The sequence below is a fragment of the Schistocerca cancellata genome, chromosome 2 (genome assembly GCF_023864275.1).
Source record: "Schistocerca cancellata isolate TAMUIC-IGC-003103 chromosome 2, iqSchCanc2.1, whole genome shotgun sequence".
Lineage (NCBI taxonomy): Eukaryota > Metazoa > Arthropoda > Insecta > Orthoptera > Acrididae > Schistocerca > Schistocerca cancellata.
The window spans coordinates 471,054,985-471,065,678 of record NC_064627.1 but is presented as its reverse complement, the minus strand read 5'-3'; positions in this window follow the sequence as shown (position 1 = coordinate 471,065,678).

The following is a 10,694-nucleotide window of genomic DNA, read 5'->3' as shown; positions in this document are numbered from 1 at the left end:
AAGGGATGGACGGTGTACAGCACACAGAGGCTTTCAAGGGGCTGAGAGTGTGTGAGCAGATGACGCAATTGCTTCCGCATTTTGACACTAACTGGGTTTCTAAAAATCCATCTTCTACAAAACCCAACGTATATCTTTTTCATTTCCTTACCAAAACATGTTTCGACAAATGTGTCATGGCGACGTGTAGGTGTATAAATATATTTGGGGGAAGAACAGAAAAATGAAAATAGTGATTTGCAGAATGCGGATTTTTAAGAACGCCAAATTCACGACCACGGAGAAAAGATATTCCACGCGTACTTCCAACCCAGCAACATTAACCGATTGGCAACATATACTCTAGCCGCAGATTATGGGCGGTAATGCCCCAAACTGGTCCGGCAAATAAGGGAGAATAAATAAAAGAATACAAGCATCTTTTGTCGACGTCTACGCGTGCATGATTGTCGACTACGTGTCATGCACGCAACACATGCAACGTTTAGTTTTTCCAACATCGTCGCTAAAATCAGAATATGATCTCAGGAAAGGAATGTAACGCATTTCGACTATTAATTCAGTTACATTTTGTTTAATAGACTACCGTGGGCATGAGCAGGAATCTGTTCACCCCGCTCGCTGTGAGGTCACCGAGAATAAATTCAAAATCAAAAGTAAATACTCATAAAAAACTGTACGAGTAAAATTGCAGTGCACAAACAGCTCCGCTGGAAGAGAGAGGAAAATTCCAATGTGCGGTGCAAACATAATTTTACAGAACATACCGCGGGATGAAGAGAAACAAACACAGCAGTATTTTTATTTCAGAGGGAACGAGACAGAGAGAGCAAGCAGATAAAGGGTGAGCACGGCCGCTCAACTCCGGAAAGAGCTCCGCCGGAGATTCCGCAGCCGGGGGCAGGTGGCAGGCGTATCCCCCAGAGGGTCCCTGCCAGGCTGAGGACCACCAAAGGTACGACGCCGCTCTGAAAAACCATCCTCTGCCCAAGAACAGAAAGACGTTGGTTTATGTTGACTGAGTCATCTGTTTACGGAATGTGGAAGCCACAAATCTAAAGCATGGCCTAAATACGATTGAGCAAACCGCTGCATTTTGCTTTTGTGTCCCTTTGGTGTTTAACCAATTAAACGGCCCCATACCTTATATTGGAATCACAACAGCCATCGGGATCCTCTTATTCAGTATTTTGTCCTAGTCGACGCCACAGCTCAACTACAGTCGCGGTCGCTAACACTAATACGTTCCGGAGGTAGCTGGTTTGATTCTTGGCAGTAGAATAAAGTTTTTGTAACTACATTTACTCAGCTAGAGGAGAAGAGCTACTGGAACTGCAGTCTGTGGTCACACTGAATGAACTAATATTTTGAGTTTCGTAGTGCGAATGCGTATCACAATTTACACAGGACGGTGAAGTTGAGCTCTGTGGTCTACTTAGCGTTTTCCAAGTGCAATAGGCACATGTCCTCCCCCGCCCCCCCCCCCCGCCCCCTCCCTCTTTTCGTTTCTGAACCATCCCCACCAACACAGACACATTACACTGTATATTCGCTCTTAAATCACGCAACCGACGTCGCCACTCTTCTTTATATTGGGAAAAGGCAACCCTTAAACCACCTCCCTAGCATGCAGGAAGAGGACGATTTCTGCCATCTCATATTCTCTATTCTCTATTCTCAGAAATGATCACGATTAAACTAAACGACACGCTCCTGTACCAGATAACGCCTACTTATAATAACGGAAGGGAAATGTAGAGACTCGAATTAATAACATACTGTCTATACCTCTCGCAGCAACATAGCGAGTTATCTAAAGCCCGGTCCACACGCAACGATCCGTCTGCGCAGACATTGGCGCAGATGTCTGTACATGCAAAAGATCGCTGCAAATGTGGTGTGTTCACACGACACAAACCCCAATCTACTACTCACCCGCCATCTGTCGGTGTAGAAAAGAAATATCAGTGGCAAGCGACTACGCTCCCCGTAAACGTCAAAAACTTATTCAGTTATTTTGAAATATAGAAATGGAGGAAGTTCTGTTGTGGTCTGTGTTCGCAGCTTGTGTTGCAAAAAACATTCAGACCAACCGCAGGAAACAGAGAAGGCGGTCAAAATGGTGAAGACAGTGGCTGCTAAAGCGAAAGCAGTTTTCTCACGTACATTTACTGTGAGAGTTGCAGGACGAACCTGTTTTGTTTTACATTACCTCGTGTTCCATTTCCTCGTACATTGGCACTCTAATTTCATCTTCAGTTGTACTCCTGCTTGGTCTTGGCGTTTCTTGATCACTAAGAAAGCCAAGCAGATCAATATACCATAACGTTGGCTGGTATACTTTATCTACTCTTACACCAGATCTTCTAGATTTCTGAACTTTGGATAACTCTTTTCGGTAAACAGTTCGCTGACAGACTTAATTTACTTGACTTGCCTTCATGAACTCATTCTTCAGGACAGCGTAAATAGCTTCACATGTGTTGGGTATTATTTTACTCAACGCTTGTTTCGATATTGAAGTTGAAAATTCCAAATCCTTGTAGCTCCTTCCTGTTGCTAGGAATCTTGATGTTACGCCAGCCGTTTATGAGGAGAAATTGCCCTTCTCATACAAGTATTTTTTCTCATAATATGAGGGGTTACAAGCTTTAAGAGATAATTATAAATTTTGACATCCATCTACAAATAATTTCGCCAGTTCGCAACGAATTTTTTTTATTTTTTTTATTTTTTTTTATTACCGTTTCTCTGTTTGCCGAGGCGTCAACTGCCCGCAATTTTTCAATTAGAGCATTGTATGCTGCTGTCTTTTTGTCTTGGGCACTATATTCTTTACTTTTAATCTTCCACAAACATGGGTAGTTTCTATATATTTCAATGAATTCACTTACAAACTCTTTAGAACACTGACGAGTATCAGTCATTTTAGTGCCCTATGCGCACAAATACAAACACTAGACTGAGCAAACAGCTGTTTCGTGCCAGATTTGCGGCGATCTCTTGTCCACACGCTCCAACTTGTCTGCGCAGAAGTGGTTTGAACCCACAGAATTGAGAGGTTTCGCTCAAACCTCCAACTCCAACTTCCAGGTTTGCACACACCTCAGGTTGGTGCAGATCTTCTGTCCACACGCAACGATCTGTCTGCGCAGATGTGATGTGCGCAGGCAGATCGTTGCGTGTGGACGGGCCTTAAGCGACGTATCATTCCATAATACAGGTTTCATTTAGTGGCAGCAGGCATACCGTACTGTTCTTCCAGAAACTGCACAGGTGTTTATGCTGGGGTTCTGGGTGACAAAAATACCAAGCATAATTAAATCAGGAGACTTCGCAAGCCATAAACTAGTGATACACGAAGACCATTCTGCAAGATTCTACGAATCGTACGGACGCAACAGTCATCAGGCACTGTGATTAATAATGAAGTTGGGAACATCGTAACTCTTATCCCTGTGCTCGCCAGAAATTGAGATTGTGACGTGCCAGATCAGAATGTCTCTTTACTCGGTGATAGCGATATACAACCTAACGATGAATACGCCAATTAGGATGTTCCACATAATAGCGGTGAACTCCGACATTATGATGGAGATGGAAGAGAAGGCTGAAGGGAAGGGGGCAATGATGAACAACGTATACAAAAATTTTGACAAGACAGTCCAGAGGAGTAACAGCGATCGCGTAGCCATGTGAGCATCCGACGAGCAGCGTGGTGTGATATTTCTATTGCAGGACTTTTAGGATCATTCCTTTTTGAACGAACAGTGACTGGTGTAACGTACCTACCATGTTGCTGGAAAGAATTGTATCAGCTGTTCAACTGTACAAAGATGATAATTTTTTCCCAAAACTATAGTACACCGTCTCATTATCATCGTGACGTGCAGCAATTTATGGATGGAACATTATTTGAGAGGTGGACAGGCAGACGAGGAAGTGTTGAGTTTCCAGTCAGATCTCGCGATATAAAGCCGTTGGCTTTATTTCTGCGTGGAACCCTGAAGAATACCGCCTACGCCATGAAGCCTTGTACGCTGAATGACATGAGAGGCGATTGTGACTCCCTGTGAGTCGATTCCAATGGTAACCGTAACACGTGTATGTCTATCTGTTCCGGACGTTGCAGACGCTCTACTGCTGCCGACGGAGGAGATTCTGAACATTTTCAACAGTAAAACAACATCAGTAATGCCGTGATCATCTACGAGACATTTTTTTAGTTTGTGATTTTTGTTCGAGTTATAGAAGTTCAACAGTGCAAACCACTTTGTGGGACACCCGGTACATGTAACACAGGAAAGTCGGAGTGATTAGCAGCGCCCTTGATGTAGATCTTACACCGGAGTGATGTACCGGCGCCTGCAGCAGTGTGGGTTCCAGGTTCGTTACCGGGCGACGAACGCGAGTCGCGCGGGGAGGACGACGACAAAGTACGCACGCTGTCTTGTCGCTAACAAGACTCCAGCGACAAAGGACGGTGGCGGCGGCGGCTCGCTTTGAGCGGACATCAAGGCGGGCGCCCGCGCTCGAGGTGGTTGCGGAGACTCCTATCAGAGGAGCGGAGCAGAGCAGATAGCGGCAGTGGCGCGGCGCGGCTGCCCTGCGGGTGGCGGGCTCACAGGCGCGCCGTAATGAGAGGAGCGCGACCCGCGCGTAAATTGCACGCACTTTAATTACGGCCACAGTGGCGGCGCCCCGGGCCCAGCCCGGCCAACAAACACCACACCTTCGCTCCCCTACCCCTTACCCCCTGTCTCCCGGCTCTAGCAGGTCGGATTTACGAAACGCCGCACCGCCGCCCGCCTCGCTGCAATAAAGCAGCGCTGTGTTAGTGCGGCCATTAGCATAATGCAGGCCCGCGATACCTGCGCGCGCGTCCACGTTATTAGCGTGCGCCCATTCACACCTGAAGCTGCGCCGCGCGCGCGCGCTCTGGCCGGCTAAAACCGCAATTACCGCCGCCGCTCAGCGGCCTTTTACACGCTGCTCGTGAACCGGTGTGAATCACGCGGCAAACTGCGAAACAACCGCTGAGTACTACACGTCAACTGTTTCGGATCCCAGCGAAAAAGAATTCGATTCCTGTCGCTCTCGTAGAGGTAGCTTTCGATCCGATGACGTTTCATCGGTATGTATGTACGTATGTATGTCCATGTCACTGCTTGTATCTACACAGCGTAACAGTTGCTAAGGAACAGAGATATTTTTGGACAGAATCACAGGCAATGATGGGCGACATGAAACGATATTTAAGTAATAGGTATAGTGTACCGAAAAATGCCACAGACTACATGACAGAAAATCAGAGCAAACATAAATAAATAAAATTACAATGAAATGAACAACCTTAGCTGCATACAGTCGTTGACACACTACAGATGAAAATGTGCGCCCCGACCGGGACTCGAACCCCAGGATCTCCTGCTTACATGGCAGACGCTCTATCCATCCTTTTTCTTTTTTTCTTAATTTTCATTTTGTTCGTTTTCGTTCGTTGTATGTGCTGAGGGCGGACGTCTTAAGACATCCGTTTAAGTTCGTCTTTGATCGGTTAACCCCTGCCTCCTCTACTTCCTGGCAGCTGTCGGCCCCTAACTAATTCTGATCATTGATAACGATGATGACACTACACCACAGATATGTTCACGTCGCAGAAAGTCATTTATCATCTAGCAGAAATACACTCTCCCTTTGATTTTGTTTACAGCTAGGTAGAAGCGAGGTCTTCGTTATAATTTAAGAGATTGTATCGGTTCAATTACACTTATAATGTCAAATATCTCAAAATTCATCAACTTAAAACTGAAAATTTTTAGAAGAGCCGGCCTCCTCTTCAGAGATTTTAATTCACAATATGTCATCGAATAGGAAAACATTTAACATGAAAACGATTAATACGAGGGTTGGAACTAAGCTGGTCGTAGAGACAGAAGTGATGACACTTTCTGCAGGGCCTGACCATCATTTTGCAGGACAATGTTCAAGCACGTACAGTGCAAGCTGTTACCGATTTATTTGGCTGATGGGGCTGCTAAGTGCTATACCACCTACTGCACTCAGCTGACTCACGCCCTCGTGGGTTCAAATCGATTTCTAAACTGAAGGAAACACTTCAAGGCATTCGCTTCAGAACTGCTACAAATTCATCGGACAACAGACGCACCGCTCGAACTGTCAACATGACTGGCACTGCTAAGAGTATCCTACGACTTCCACATCACTGGCAACGGGTTACGCACAATGCTGGTGACTACTCTGAAGGTCAGTAAAATTCTGAAACGCTGATCTATTTTGTACGAGCGTAAATAAATAGTTGCCACTATTCAAGTTCCAACCCTCGTATGAACGATCTGCTCACACTAAACAATACTGCTGTACTGATAGAATACTATCTACATTCAATATTTTTCCTTTGCCAAGGAACAAAACTCGTTATTCGCTTCTCGGGACGATCGAGTTTATCTGCTTCCTGCAGCTGCGACGTCATCGTCACTAAGATTTATTGTCTTTTGTATGGAACCAAACAAAGTAGTCAGTAGCTGCTAGTGTTGCTATGTTACCGCTTGTTTTGGATGCTGTCAGTGTATCAACACTTCAGTCGGTTTTCGAAATCGGTAACGGATGTGTCGAAGTCGACGAATTCTCCGACATGATTTCTTTCTTTTTTGTGGCCAAATGCAGTGCGATCGCGGCGAAAAGAAACAGCTCTTTCGTCTAAAATGAAGGTGGAGCCGCTTAAGGCGGCTTATCAAAAACTGAGGTTGACAACTAATCGTTCAAGAGTCAGGCCATTGAAAACTAACTCAATTACGGCAATATTTAAGCGGAATAAGCTTAAAGGTAACCACGTTTCACCGACTACGAATGCGTTATTTTCAATACAGTAAAAAATGACGCCGACGATGTATTGAGCGACAACGGAACTGGATTGTTTTACCGCGATTACTCATTGCTTGTTATTCGGATGGATCTGAACACTTTTCGTACTTGTCACTGTTTAAAACCGCAGTATTTTAAAAATGCAATTGCCAATCGACTACATGGCGAACATAAAAATCGTGGTTCGGGACCGAAATCTGGAACGACTGTATTCTTAGTCTGAATAAGCTATTTTTACGAGGAAAGCGCAAATTCGCAATAAATTTTGCTAACTGACTACACGGACCGATAGTACACGAGAAGCTATAAGGCTTGCATTTTGCTTGTGAACACCATAGGTGGTTTAAGAAGGTGTTATCAAGGCAATATACAAAAATAAAGTTAGCTCATTAAATGCATTACTTATGCTGCAATCTGGATGAAATTTGGTGACGGCTGAGACGACTGAATTTTTTTTCCTCATTCGGGATTATGCAAGTACCAAATTCTTTGGCACTTCAAAAAAGATGGAATATTGCGACAGTGAAATGTTTGGAGAAGTTTGCACATACTAGACTGTCCAACAATATGACTTGATGAACTTGTCACAATCGATGTGCGTACAGCACCGATATACCAAGACCACATTTTGGAGATGGTTCAGATGTCACAGGAGCGTATCGGTGTAGACGACGAGAATGACGCTGCAGTTCCTGTTCCCGAAACATAAAAAATACGACACTTCACGAATGCATGGCCGGTTATTTATATGCGCATTCAAATGGCGAAGTGAATAAAGCATGGACTGCATGCAACAATCTGTCTAAAATTCCATGCTGAAAAAATATGCAACAAACATTTTTTCCAAAAAATAATATACAATCGTAGGCTCTCAGTGTTTAGAATATACCTCCAAGGGTAAATTTTGGCATGAAATGTACGTGCTATTAACAATTGGGGACGGACGGTGAGTATTCAGGTAACTGACTGAACGTTTTCGAAAATGACTTATCTGAAAAGTGTTAATAGAAATATAAAACAAAGAAACACTTAATTGAACACTGTAATACGTGGAACTGAGTGAATAACGTAGTTTCTAAAGTTCAGAATGACCACTGAAATAGGGTTACTAATTTAAGGAAAAGTCGAAAATTTGTTTTGTTTCAGTGCTGGTACTCACTCCGTTGAAGGTAATTCTCGCAAACGTTTTAAAAATAGCAAGTGAAAAGCCTCACATCCTTCTTGTTCTAGCAAAGTCACAGAAGTGACGAGATAGTGAAGAATTTCGGCGATAGTCCTCTTTCATCACTGTCTATGTCGCTAGCCTCTTCATTGTCATCGTAAGAGTACTGGTTGTGGACGGCACTCGCAATTATTTTATTGTCCGTGAACATCTGATCGAAATCGCTTTCGAGCTAGTCTGATAAATTTTCGTGATAGTATTCTTCATTCAGATCCTGAATATTGATCAGTTGACACTGCCAGTTGGAATAAAGACAGACAGACTGCTGGCTCTTCAAGGGCAGTAATACGCTCATCTGTAAGAAGGATCTTACTGCAAGTTTATGATAGTGTTGTATCCTTGACAGTTGGCTAAGCTTCTGCTGTCAAGTTTATAGCATCCGTCAAGCCAATCTCTCTGTAATAATGTTAAATTGCTTTTATCATATTGTTCCCCGATTAGTGTCATAATCTGCAATGCATTTCTGTAGTAACATTTGAAGCTTGAAGGCGATGGTCCACCGACTGGAGAACTGAAGTACAGTTGGGGAAAAAAATATCTTGAAATGTTAGATTTCTCTCTCAAGCGAAAGGCCTGAAATGTGACAGGGTTCAAATGGCTCTAAGCACTGTGGGACTTAACATCTGAGGTCATCAGTCCCCTAGACTTAGAACTACTTAAACGTAACTAACCTAAGGACATCACACACATCCATGCCCGAGGCAGGATTCGAACCTGCGACCGCAGCAACAGCGCGGTTCCGGACTGAAGCGCCTAGAATCGCTCGGCCACAGCGGCAGGCGAAATATGACAGGGGACGTTATTGATCCCCAATAAAGCATTTGCAGGGTCCCCAGTTGCAAACTGGTGATTTTTGACTTCGCGGATAAATACAGTATCATACAATTCTTTAAAAAAATCTTGTCTCCATCCTAGATTTCCTTAGGTTCTTGTAAGCGACTGGTGATTTGTTTATTCCCCTAAAGCACCGTGTATTTCTGGAGTTCCTTATTATGATTAGCGAAGGTAGCATGAATGTTCCAGAAACACATTCGGATATAATTACAACGATGCGTGATTTGCTTGCCTTAAAACCAGGAGCTGACGTTCCGTTCTTACATGAGGTATGTTGTTATGCATCATGCTCCGAAAGACCCTTTGAGATATTTAGCTGTTGCAGTATCAGCTCATTCCTTTTCACTGTGGATCTGTAATTCCCGAACTCCATGCCTATATTTGAAATGCAGAAGTCAGTCGCTTTTTAAATCAGTGTTACTTCCCGTAGAGTTGGTTGATGTGATGTTTAAAGCTTTCCCGGCGTACTGATTGTTCCATAAAAACACGGGAGAACTGCCGGGCAGTTCTCCCGTGTTTTTATGGAACAGTGTTACTTCCCTTTTTTCTTGATTTTAAAAGCTATTTCACAAACCAACTGTTCGTTTACTGTCTATGCCTACGTATCTGCATGAATCATGTGTAAATTATAGTGTCTAAATTCAGGTTTAGTACTATTTTCATCGTTTTCCAGCGCAATACTTCGTTTCCATACAGGTACATTTGCAAATTTTGTGACAGCATCGCGCGGGATTAGCCGAGCTGTCTAGGGCGCTGATACCCGGCGGAGGAGCGAGTGTGTCCTTAGGATAATTTAGGTTAAGTATTGTGTAAGCTTAGGGACTGATGACCTTAGCAGATAAGTCCCCTAAGGTTTCACACACATTTGAACATTTTTTTTGTGACAGCATCATTGGTGTTTAATGTTCGATACTGCGGCATTTCCAACTGTACATTCGCAGACTAAGCATGATCCACTAGTGAGGTTAAGTCAGTTCAAACGTACACTAATACAGACAGAACGTTCCCACTTGCCTCGTGTGTTCTCATGCCTTTTTTCAACCACTGAAAACCATCCTATATCAAAGATCTCTTACCTCGCTTGGAAGCCATTTCCGTGCATGTTCCTTTTTTATCTTTTTCTTTGTTCCTTATCCTATAAGGGATCGTTTCCTGCAGTTTGTTCACATTTAGCAACGTTTGACGCGCCAGGATAGCACCACGCCTCTCATCACGCCACTTCCGCGATTCAGGGAGGTGCGCCGGTGCCAGACCGAATCTTCCCTGCTGATGTACGGCGAGGCCCGCGTTGCCGACTATCCTGGATGTGGCTTCCAGGTGGTTTCTCACGCCCGGCTATGTGGCCCTTGAGCTGGTACGTACATCCCGACTCAGTTACAGGACTCGCCAATATTTAGACATTTAAAATACGTTTACACACTTTAAAATGGAGTAACACCAGACGCAGATACGTGGGAGCACACAGATTACGTTCCAAGATTGTGGGCGGGGGATGGCGACACACTATGACCAACAGTGCCAAATCTAATAGTTTAAATGCCGAGCCCAGGAAGATAGGTGATAAAGGCCAGAAAAAAGAATTACATATATACGAGGGACGCTCCGAAAGTTAATTTAATCACTGTTTTTCACACGGAAACTATTATCAACAAAAAAATACATCCTATGTCATCATGAACTGTACACCTTGCACTATTTTTCGACATAGTCGCCACAGACATGGAGACATTTGTCGTACCGTGCAGTAAGTATG